The following is a 12514-nucleotide window of genomic DNA, read 5'->3' as shown; positions in this document are numbered from 1 at the left end:
TCACCCAGAAAACTAAACCATCTTCCTTGATACCTTCACCCTTACAATCAGCCAATTCCTCACTAAGTCCTATCAATTTGACTTCATAAAGACATCTTAAACCCATCCACCCAACACTCACCACAAAGTCTCACCTGAATCACTGCAAGGTCCCCTAATGACATTCCAGCTTCCACTCAGACTCTTTCCCATTCTTCAGCCAGTAAACAGAGTATTCACAAAAGATAAACTGAATCACATCAAGCTCACATTTAAAACTCATAATTGGCTTCCTATTGCACCTGGGCAAGAATCAATATCTCTAACCCAGCGTACAAGCCTTTGAATCAGATGCCTCTGCCCAGCTCACCAGCCTCACCACTTTCTACTCAGCCATTTATTTATTGCACTTCAGCCACAAAGGCTTTCTTTGAAACTCCAGAACATACCAAGCCACTTTCCTGCTCTGGCTTCTGCACATGCACATTTCCCGACACCTGCAGTAACCACTCCCAACTGCTGACCCAGATCACCTCTAATTACCTTGCCCAGTTCTCAGCTAAAATGTCACATTTTCAAAGAGGTCTTCCATGACCCCACTCACAATCCTCAAGGTCCAGGATCTCAACATCTAAATTAGGTCCAGGTGTAGATGAGTTTCTCCAAATACATTTCCTCTTCCTGTGAGGCTAAAGAGAAAAGTTCTCTGCCCTCTGCTGCCCTCCAACATACAATGGTAAGACTAGTGGTAACTGGTGTAGCCATTTCAGTTCATTAAGTGGGAACATGGGAGGCTCAGAGGAGTCACTGATCCATAGCAATTCCAAAGTCCAATTGGGTAAATGCTGGAAGTTCCTCGATCAGGTCTCAAGGCTTGGCAATAATTCTTCACTGGTTCTCAGCTCCAACCTCTGGGGTCTTGGTCCTGCCCTCTGAGTCTTCCTTCCATTTTCATGAAAGGTAGCTGTGGTAGTTTGTTGCTTTTATGGACCTCAGAAAAGATCATATCCTTAAAGCTAATCCATTCCTGTGGAGAGTGGGGGGGTGTCAACCTACCGTAGGTGGGACTATTTGATCAGGTTACTTGAGTTAAGAGCCCTTGATTAGAATACTTCAGTAAGATGTGACCCAGAGTGGGTCTTAATCCTCTTACTAGAGTCTATAAACTGAATGAATATGGAGAGAGACAGAGGAGCTCAGAGAGAAACCCACAGAAACTGAGAGAGACAACCACAGATGGAGCAGCCAGAAGCTGAAAGCAACGGAGACTGGAGAAGGGAGAGACCAGCAGATGCCACCATGTACATTCTCATGTGACAGGAGTCCAGGATCACCAACAGCCGGTCTTCAGAGAATCACCTGATGATGCCTTGACAAATCAGCCTCTGAACTGTAAACTTGCAAGCCAATTAAACCCTCATTGTAAAAGCCAACCCATTTCTGGCATATTGCTTTTGGTAGCTTTTAGCAAACGAAAACAGTAACAAATGTTTGCAAGTATACAGTTTCTTCATCCTGCTTCCTGTCAGTAGAATTTTTGGGGTCCAAGGGCCTCTTTTCATTTGGTACTATCTCTGTCTCTTTCAGTCCAATCTGGTGATGTTTCCACATATGTAATTCTTTTAAAAACTTTATGGGTCTTCTGTGAATCTTAGTTGATCCACTATATTAGCCAAAGCCACAGGTGCAAATCTCTTCAAGATCAATCTTTATCTTGAGCAGGGGTTCTTATCCTTTTTTGTTCCACAGACCCCTTTGCCAGTCAGGTGAAAACCACGGACCACTTACTAAGTCCACACGATACTATATATTATTTAATAAATATATTACACCAACATGTGTAATATATAAATATATTACACGTCCCCACAAGAATAATGCTTTTCTGAATTTTCAGTTCAAGCTCATGGTCCCCCTCTAATCTTTCTACAGATGCCTTGGGGGTCTGTGGAACCCTGGTTAAGAACCCTTGATCTTGAGCTTTGGCTAAGCCTGTGGTAGGATCACACCCAGTCTCCTTAGAATACCTTTTATTAGATTGAAAAGTACTCTGAAGTATTACCTTTCATCTTCCTGAGGACTTAAAAGAGTTTACACTTACACCCTTAATATCATCTTTGGATCATCATTTCCTGGCATCACCCTGGATGTGATCTTCACTCAGAAACCATTTCTTAATTTTTGTATTGTTTATTGTCTGGAGAGGTTAGGAATATTCAAAACATTAAGACTTGGCTCTTTTTTTGTTTGTTTAGCATCCCTTAAGTTTAGCTCTCTCCTCTTGCATTTTATGGTAAACATCAAGAAACCAGGTGGCATTTTCAACACTATGCTTGGAAACCTCCTTAACTAAATTACCCATGTCAGTTAGGCACATTTTCTCCTTTTCATGTTATTGCAGGCAACAATGCTGATAAACTTACTGCCACTAACAAAGCTTTCCTATTTGTACCGTTTCCAATAATACTTACCATGCGTTCCTGCAAGCCCTTACCCACAGCCCATAACCACGTTATGGTTTTGCTAACACTCTCCTCAGACGTCATTGCCTGATTCAAAAGCCACAATCACATTTTAGGCCTTTGTTACAGCAGCATCCTATTTCTAGGTACCAAAATTTGTGTAGTTATCTACTGAGGCAAAACAAATGACTGAAAAATTAAGCATGGCCATCCCTGTATGTTTATTTTTAATTGCTACTTGCGTGTTGTTCACAAACAAGATTTGGTGATTCACTTGTGAGCAGAACAAGAATGAATAATGGAGGAGGTCTTTGGGCAAAATGGGTCATAACTTGGACTCTAACCAGTACCAACAAAGGAGCCACCAGAGTTAGTGAAGGGAATGGTTCATCCTAAGACAACAAACAGGGAGGAATTTTAGTAAATATTCACTCTCCTGGTCTTCAAGGACCCCAAACTATTTTTTTCTGTCTCCTAAACGTTTTCCTTGGAGAAAAGTAAAGTCGCAGAAGGCAGCTCTAGTGAAGAAATAAGATGTCCGGGAGGAACCCTTTCTCCAAGAGCTGAAGCCAGGCTTGTACTACAGCGTCGCCAGTCCCCTAAAGGGATGCTACAGAGCGGACCAACGCAGTCCGTTCTCAACAAGGGCCGCGGTTAAAAAGGAACCATAAAGCCAGGCTGCCATTAGGCTTAGAACCCTGGGGGAAAAGTTCCCGTCCCCCAGCAGCTGGGTGAGGGCTTGTCACTAACTTTGCGGAATCCTGTAAAAGAAAAAATGGCCCTCGCGTATCGACAGGGCAGCCCTCCAGTTCAGGGTTTGGGCTCAGAGGTCCGTACCGATTGCAGCAAGTCGGGTCTAGGAGAGCCTGCTTTGCAACCCCAGCCCCGATTTCCCAGGCTTAAAGGGGGCCGACCTTAAGTACGTGGGGACTATGTAAGGTCATGCCCGAATGGGGATGTGGGGCGCCCCTTACCAACCAGAGGCCGAAGCCCGTGTGGCTGTACAACCCCCGCAAGCAGGTAAAAGCCGAGTTTGGCGCGCTCAGTTTAGGTCAGTTTTGGACCTTGTGACGGTCCCGCGCGCCAACGGCGGGTCTGGAGACCGGATGCAAAGGCCTGTGGGAAGTGTAGTCCATAACCCATAGACTTCGCCAGGGCCTCCCGCGCCCCTGAGCCACCACCAAATTTATGCTTATGTATTTCGATAAAATAGGTTGAAAACGAGCACCACAATGGCCGTTGCTAAGCTGAAAGGACCAGGCAACTCGGAGGCGGTTCCTGCGCAGTGTCGCCACAGTGCGCAAGCGCGCGCTCTGCCACGGGAGGTAGTGCAGTCAGCTGGCACCTAGTGGGGTCTCGCGCCTGCGGGGTTGCGCCCCCAGCCCTGTTTTTTCCGCGGGGCGTAAAGGCAGTGGCTGGGGCTGAGCGGAGCTGTAGCTGTTAAGGCCGTGCGTTCCCATGACTGGTGGAATCCCGGGTTTCTTTTTTGGAAGGGATGTTGCTGGAAGGGTGCGGGTCCAGTCGTACGTCGTTATATATGTATGTATGATTTAATGAGGGTGGAGGGAAGACACTTGGGGTGAGCTCGGTTTGGGGCAAACAGCCAAACACTTCCCTTCTGTGGGGGTGGTGTGGGGTGGTGTGTGTGTGTGTGTGTGTGTGTGTGTGTGTGATGGTTCAGGCCTTATGTCTCCCCAGGGTGGTGTGGTGTGGTGTGTGTGTGTGTGTGTGTGTGGTGGGGTGGTGTGTGGTGGTGTGGTGTGTGGTGGTGTGGTGTGTGTGTGTGTGTGTGGTGGGGTGGTGTGTGTGTGGGGTGGTGTGTGTGTGTGTGTGGTGGGGTGGTGTGTGTGTGTGTGTGTGTGTGTGTGTGATGGTTCAGGCCTTATGTCTCCCCAGGGCACAGGCTGGACTTGGAACAAGCATTGGTAGTGAGGAACCCCGCATTCCCGCGCAGTGGTGGAGCCCCAGGTGTGACAATGAATTTCAAGGTGTTTTTTTTGTTTTGTTTTTTTTTTTTGGCTGGAGTAGGCGAAGCCTCAATCTGTTCCCTGGTGGTGAGTGGTATATACTAAGTATCAAGATTGGGCATGTAACGCTAAAGCGAGTCCTCAGTGCACACCAGTGCTTATGGGCAAAAGCTGTAAATCATGAGCTGTTTCGTGAGAAAAGCCATTTTTCTGAGATATTAGGAGAACCTGAACTATCCCCTTGCTCCCAGGTTAAAATTTGTGGGGGTGGTTTGTTTTAAACAAAGTATTGTAGACAGAAAATTACACAGTTTATAAATAAATCCAGAGCTCATTGCATTTTCATGAAGTGAACAGGAGCACTAACTAGAAATAGAATATTACTAATACAACATCTCTGATCACTACCCCCCAAAAGAATAAACACTATCTTGACTTCAAGATATTAGTTTCGCCTACTTTTGGAATACATATAAACGTAATCATTTTGTATGTTCTCATCTGGAATGTACACACTTGTGTCTGACTTGTTTAACATTTTGTAGTGTGTATTTGTGCTTCTTCCATTTTCATTATAGTGTTTACTGACATGTAAAAAGCTAAGAATGGCTCAGGTATTCTTGAAGAATAAAGCTGGAAGATTTATATTACTAGAAAAGAAGCCCTTTTATAAAGCTGACCTATTATAAGGAAGACAGTAGGTATTGGTGCAAGTGTAGACAAGCAATAACAGTGAAAGAGCATAGGGAGTGCAGAAATAATCCACTAATATACACCCATTTATGACCAAAGTGACACTGTAGTGCAGTGGAGAAAGGCTGGTCTTTTCCATTAACTAGTGGTGGACCAATTGGATGTCCATATAGAAAAAAAAATCTTGATCCCTACCTCCCACTATACACAAAAATCAGTCCCATTTGGAACAAAGTCTAAAGACAAAAGGTAAAACAAAACTTAGAGGAAAATGTATTGCATGAACGTTTTTTTTTGCGTGAACATTTAACATGCCAGGATGATAAATTACAAGTTTACAATAGTAAATTAAAAGTCTAGCATAGATGTTTAGTGTGGCTGTGTAGCCCACTGAGAAGGTCAGAACATTGTGCTCCACTGCAACCTCTCTTGGGTCACACTTCTGTGTGAACATTTATTCATAGGCGTCATTCTACAGTGTCAACTCTACATTTTTCACATGAAACTCTGGAAAAGGGCACAAGAAGGCAGGGATTCTGTTTTCTAATAGAAACAATATTTGAATTTCCTGATGACGGACTTGGCAGAAAATGAGTCAGGCTTTACCAACAGTGTATTATTTATAAAGGCAGAGATTCAGCAAAATAATATTTCTGATCATTTAAAATATTCCAGGTATGTTCCATATTACTGAGGTCTTTTTAGATGGACTAGGATCCAGAACCTAATTTAGTATGTAGAAAAAATGTAGGAGTTAGATTTTTTCCAGAGGTCATACAACAAACAATTGGTAAAATCTTCTTGACACTGATGCTCTTAAAGTATCCTTGACATTCATCTTTGTGGATCATAAATTTGATTTTTAAAAAAAAAACATGAATTGACGTGGAGATTACCAAGAGTCCAGGAGGAAATGCACATTTGCTGCTCTCATGGATGGATCATGTAAGTTTTGTTTTAGTAATAGATTTCCACCATGACATTGGGGAGGACTCTAAAAGACAAGACATGGAAACAGCTCACCAGAACAACCCAGAAGAAATGATTAATGAGCTAGCAGTGGCAATGACAGCTGTAAAGCATAAACAGGAGTATGTGGGAGTTCAGGAGCAAATACACAGAGCCATCAGTGATACAGGCAGCAGAGTGATCCTTTAATCCTCTGTAGCTCATGTTCTAGTTGCCATGATATTGGGACATGTCTACTACCTGAAGAGATTTTGTTGCACTCTGGAGGGTTATTTAAATGTCTTTTGCACATATCTCACACCTTGGTCACAATAATGTCACTAGTTTATTTTCTGAACTGTGCATTTACAGCTTATGTTTCTTTGTTATTAATGGTTATAAAGGTGCTGAGAGTTGCTATTCCAAGTTAGCAACCCCTGCTGTGGGCTGCTACTCTAAGTTAGCAACCTACGAGGACCGGGCGGGCTTCCACGGCTCGGCGGTGAGCCCCTAGGCCAACGCGTAGGCCTAGGTTCTCCAGGCGTGGGGGACGCGCGGTAAAAACCACGGAGACAGCCTGTGAGAATGAGCTAGTCCAATTTATTGCGGAAATACACTTGATTATATAAGGTCGGGTCAAGGGAGGGGTAGGAATTGGGGCGGGTAAACTACGGGGCGGTAGTGGATAGGCGGAACTGTGCAGGCAGCTATGAAGTAGGCGGTGATTAAGAAAGGGGGCAGATTATGAGTTGGCTAAGTGGACGGGACTGGCGGGAAGGATAGCAACGGCTGGAAAAGGGAGATAACAAAGGCTAGGAGGAGGGGTGAAGGGAGGCAGCAACAATTGCTCCTTTTGTTTTATAAAAAAAAAGTGTGAGAGAGTAGAGGGATGGGCTGTGGAGGGTGAGAGAAAAAGAGGGCAGGATTGACTGGCGATGGGCAAATGACATATCATTTGGCCAGAATGTATGCATAGCCCTTAGGGTTGGTGCGTGCCGGTGCTAGACGAAATATCTAACATGATGTTGCGCACGCTTTTTTGGGGTGGATAGCGCTGTGGCTAGCTTAACTGCGAAGAATTCTCAGACGTATAGCAATAAAGGGGGGCGGAGGGTGCACCCAAGCCCTTTACGCCGAGGGAAGCGAACCCGTACCGACGGCTAAAGTCAGAGAGCTTCACAGCAAGCAGCTTCACAGGCGGGATGTACAGTGGGAAGGGGGGTGAGGACGTGGTCGAGATTGAGGAATGGAATCAGAGGTAGCAAGACGTTGGTAATGGATTTGAACAAATGAGGAAAATACACTGTCAGCATGATCTTTGGCAAGGCGGATGATTCGTCGAATGGCCCAAGGACCAATGGTGAGACCTAGGATGATGAGCAGAACTGGGGTTAGTAACGGGAGGAGATAGGGGAGGAGGGGCTGCAGAAAGCCCCAGGAACCAGCAGTTTGGGCTCGTTCAAGTCGGCGTTGGTTGAGACCTTTTTCAAGTTCTTTTAAGCTGGAGTCTACTAAACCGGTATAGTTGGCATAGACGCAGCATTCTTCTCCCAGAGCTGCACATAGGCCACCTTCTTTGAGGAGGAGGAGGTCAAGGCCTCGGCAGTTTTGCAGGACAACTTCTGAAAGGGAATTGAGGGAGTCTCTAAGATATTTGACTGCATCTCGGAGGTAGATGATATCAGAGTCTACTGCTTGTCTGAGGTTTTGGAGGGCGGAGGCTTGTGTGGCTAGGGCTGCAACACCAGTGGCAGCTCCAGCTGTAGCTAGGAGGGAAGTGACAGTGAGTACAGCAGTAATAGGTTCGCGTTTGTGGAGGTAAATAGCTTCTTGAGTGTGATCAAAGGCTTCAAAGAAATGTAGAGGAGTGTGATAGACGACTCGAGGCGTGAGGAGGATGAGAGCACACGTTTCTTTGGTCTTGTTAAGTGTGGCAACAGATAAGCATGGGGTAAGTCCGGTGGAAGAGCAAAGCCATTGGGTGGTGTTTAGAGGAACTAAGTATTTGGCAGAGATGTTTGGGGAGGCATAGTTGGCACAGGCAGTAAGGCTAGGAGTGTGGGAAGAACGGGGGTGAATGCATAAACCTTTGGAAGAGATGTGCGTGAAAGTGAGTGGGACATGAGTAGATTGATTCCAATTGCAGGAAGAGGGGGAATCGTCGGTGGAGGAAGTAAAGAGTGGTGAAGGGATAGCAAGTGGATCATAGAGGGGGAGGCTGGGGGAAAGACACAACCAGCAAGAGCGAGTGAGGTTGGGGTGGGAGGCGTTGAGAGAGGAATAGGAGGCGTTTAGGAGTTTGAAGTAGGGACTAGAGGGGATGAGAGGATGTGGTTGTATACCTGAAGCGGGGGGGGGGGGGGGGAGTGGGGCTTGTAGAAGGGACGACGGCGGCCGAGGTGGAAGAGATTTTGAGGGGAGTAGATGAGGACGGAAGAAGGTGAACAGTGGGTGAGGGAGGAGGGTTAAGGATGTGGTTGGGACCAATAGCAGAGGGTGGGGCAGAGACAACACGCTTTTGGATTTCAAACAAAGCGCCACGATCATAGTTGCTCATATACAACCGGAGTCCATAGGGGCGAGCGGCCAGCCATGTATCGTCGTTTGGGTTTTTTACTGTCAGCGAAATGAAGTCCCAACGGGAATTGTTGGCTACTTGGAGAGAGAGATACGGGTCTCTGTTGGGGGCGCCGGACCATCCATGGGCCATGGTCACACATCCCCAAGAGGGACAGTAGAAGTGTGATGGGTCATGACAACCTCGAGCACTAGCAGGACAGATGTAAAAACCAGACACAGGGTTAAATTGAGGGCCAAGGAGATGATTGTTTCGAGAAAGCAGGCATGCTGTATTCCCGCCTCGACAGGATGAGGAATGGTGGAAGCCTACTTTTGCTTTTTTGATGTTACTCACTTGGCATTCGGGACGGAAGGAAATTCCAGCAAGAGGGCAGACGTGCGTAAAAAAGGAGGGAGCGACACTAGTAACATTATAAGCGAGAACACGTTTTTCTGGAAATGTCTGCAGGGTCCAGTTGAATGGCTGATGGGAGGAGGAGCTTTGGGCAGAGGAGGCTAGAGACAACATGAGAATGAGGAGATGGATGAGGTAGGGGAGGGTAGGGGAACAGGAGGCAGGGGTATGAACAGAGCGGGCTCGTCGGAGGAGTTGGAGAACTTGGCGTTCGATGGGGTCATCATCTTCAAGGGAAAGACGGCTTAGGCGGCGGGCAAAGAAACGTTGTCGACGTCGTTCGCGGCAAGAAGGAGCTGGTGTGGTTCCCATGGATGACGGTGTCGGAGAGGTAGACTCGGGTGAATTTACCTGGGGGCGTATAGTGGTCATGGGAGAAGGACGACGAGAGAGGTGAAAGTGCCAATTAAAAGTAGAAAGGCGACAGCGAGGAGGAGGCGTTGACGGAGGTTCCAATCTGTTGGGGCTGTAGCTGCGAGGCAAACAGCTGAGAAGATTGTTAAGAAAATGAAAATTACAAGAAAGAAGCAGAGTAAGAGTGGGTGCGAGGGGAGCTTGAGGAGCATCTGCACTGAGAGTTCTTTTCTGATGAACTATAAAGCACGTTTTGGTGAAGGTCAGGCACTTTTCAACGGCGGGTTGCGGAGGTAGCAAAGGCTTTTCTTGTGGAGTATGCAGAGTTGGGTCCTTTGAGAGATCTGTAATGACAAAAGAAGAAGAGAGCCCTCATAGAGGAGGGGCAGTCAGCAGAAAGAAACTCGGAGAGAGCACTTATTTAAATATAAGCATTTCAGGGAGGGGCTGGTTGGTGCTGAATTTGAGCGAATGGGGCGACATCTGGGCCTCCGCTGTCAATGTTGTCTCTCACGGAGGGCATAGGGTACTTATCATTAAGGGGAACCTTGGGGTCGGTGGCAGGCCTGATATAGCGCCCAGGAACCCAGAGTGGTTGTGGCTCAGAGTCTGGGAAGATACAAGCAAAACCTCTCCCTTGTGCTAGCAAGGGAGCAGGGTCCTGCCAAAGATTTGTGGCAGGGTCTTTCCAGTGAACAAGAGGGACTTGCGAGGGTTGCCACATGGGTCCCCAATGTTTGTGGGTTGGGGAAAGTCCCTTGTCATCGAAGGTCAGGAGATTGTGATGAATAAGGCAGGCAGTGATGACGTCAGCAGGGGCTTTATGGGGGGAGGAAGCTCTTTCTTTTTGAATGAGTAGCTTGAGCTGTTGGTGAGTGCGCTCAACAATTCCTTGCCCTTGTGGATTGTAGGGGATGCCAAAATGGTGTGTGATGTGGTACATTTGTACGAAGCTGGCAAAGGTGGCACTGCGATAGGCTGGTCCATTGTCGGTTTTGAGATCCCAGGGAATTCCCATGAATAGAATGGCTTGTCGGAGTGCTTTGATGCAATGTTTAGCGCTCTCTCCTGTGAGGGGCATGGCGTAGCACAGGTGCGAGAAAGTATCAACTGCAACATGAAGATACTTAAGGCGTCCAAAGGCGCTAACGTGTGTGACATCAAGTTGCCAGCGGGAGTTAGGCCATAGGCCGCGGGGATTAGCTCCGCGAGGCTGCAAGGGTCCAAGAGGCAGCAAAGGTGCACATGTTTGGCAGGAGTGCACAAGATGTTTACATGTTTCAATGGGGAGGTCTGGGAAGAGCTTTTGAATGGATCACTCTGAGAAGTGGAATTGAGAGTGTAGGAGCTTAGCTTGGTTGACAAAGTCTCCCAGTCTTGTTTTGTCAGTGAGGTTTTCTTGAATGGCAACTGGGCATACATGGCGGCCGGATGCTAAAGCGTCGGCGAGGGCATTTCCTTGAGCTAGCGGTCCTGGCAGGCCAGAGTGACTTCTGATATGAGCAATGAACCAGGGTTGTTGCCTTTCTTCAAGCAGTCGCTGTACAAAAGCGAGTGCTTGGTCAATAGTTAAGTCACTGGGTAGGAAAGTAGCAAGCGGGAGGCTGCGACACACTTGTAAAGTGTATAAGCTGTCTGTGAAGATGTTAAGAGGCTGGTCCGGGTAGAGATTGAGGACTGCGGCGACAGCTAAAAGTTCACCTGTTTGGACAGAAAAGTCATTAGCGAACACCAATTGTCGTGGCTTAGGTTCTCTTGGCGTATATATGACAGCAGCGAATGCCTTTTTTGAAGCATCGGTGAAAGCAGTGATGGCAAAAGGAATTGGCTTTCTTGCGGGCAGCGGATGGAACGGGTTGGAAAATGCTAATTGAGATACCCCTTGTAGTAGTGGATGATGCGGATAGTGATTGTCAAAGGAGCCACGAAAGAATTCTATTAGGCTTTGCATTTGGGCATTATTCATGATGAGAGAGGTAACTTCTTTTGCATCAAAGGGCCAAACGATGGTGTGTGGCGGGACGCCGTACGTTTGTATGGAGAGAAGTACTAAGTCAGTGGCTAATGTGATCCAAGCCCTTGTAAATGGGCAGATTTTTGGGAGTTTACTTTTTGACGTGTGTAGAAAAAGAAGAGGACCATCTTGCCATAGGAGACCCGTTGGGGTGACTGGTGTCGGCAAAACTAAAGCAAGGATTGGGAGATCGGGAGAGAATCGCTCTAGGCGGCATTGCTGGAGTGCAGCATTTACTTGTTGGATGGCTTCTTTGGCAGCTGGGGTGATGGTGATGGGGCGAACGACTGCAGCGGATGGACTGCACTTAGTCTGCAGGAGCTCAAAAAGGGGTTGCATTTGTGCTGTTGTGATGGGGAGTGCTGATCGAAGCCAATTGATTTGTCCGCAAAGCCGTTGGAGCTCAGTCAGCGTCATGTGATCAGAAACATGGATTTGCGGGCTGGTGGGCCGAATATATTGATGAAAATGAAAGCCTAAGAACTGGAAAGGTGGCTGGGGGTTGACTTTGTCAGGTTGCACTATTAATCCAAGACTTGAGAGGTTTGTCTTAACTGCAGAGAGTAGATCATTGAGAAGTGTTTTAGAACTTGCTGCTAAAAGGAGGTCATCCATATAGTGGATGATGTATGTGTGCTCTGGATGGAACTTAGAGCGTAGCGGCTCAATGGCATGATTGACATAGAACTGACATATAGTTGGACTGTTCCGCATGCCTTGTGGTAGTACTCGCCATTGGAATCGGAGTGCTGCTCCTTGATTGTTGGTACGCGGGACTGTAAACGCAAATCGTGGACAGTCTCGCGGGTGAAGAGGAATGGAGAAAAAGCAATCTTTGATGTCAATGGTGGCTGCATAAAAATGCTGAGGGACTGCAGTGGGATGCGGGCAACCAGGCTGAGGTGATCCCATTGGCTTAATATGTTTGTTAATTTCTCGAAGGTCATGAAGGAGGCGGAACTTGCTCGTGTTCTTTTTATTGATGACGAAGACTGGCGAATTGTAGGGACTGGTAGACGGCTCAATATGCCCTGCTTGTAGCTGTTCTTCGACGAGGGCAGAGAGAGCTTGCAGTTTATGAGTTGGCAAGGGCCACTGCTCGACCCAGATGGGCTCCTCTGTG

Source organism: Dasypus novemcinctus, chromosome 18 (assembly GCF_030445035.2).
Source record: "Dasypus novemcinctus isolate mDasNov1 chromosome 18, mDasNov1.1.hap2, whole genome shotgun sequence".
NCBI classification, from domain to species: domain Eukaryota; kingdom Metazoa; phylum Chordata; class Mammalia; order Cingulata; family Dasypodidae; genus Dasypus; species Dasypus novemcinctus.
The sequence above is the reverse complement of the archived record's forward strand: the minus strand, read 5'-3'. Positions refer to the sequence as shown.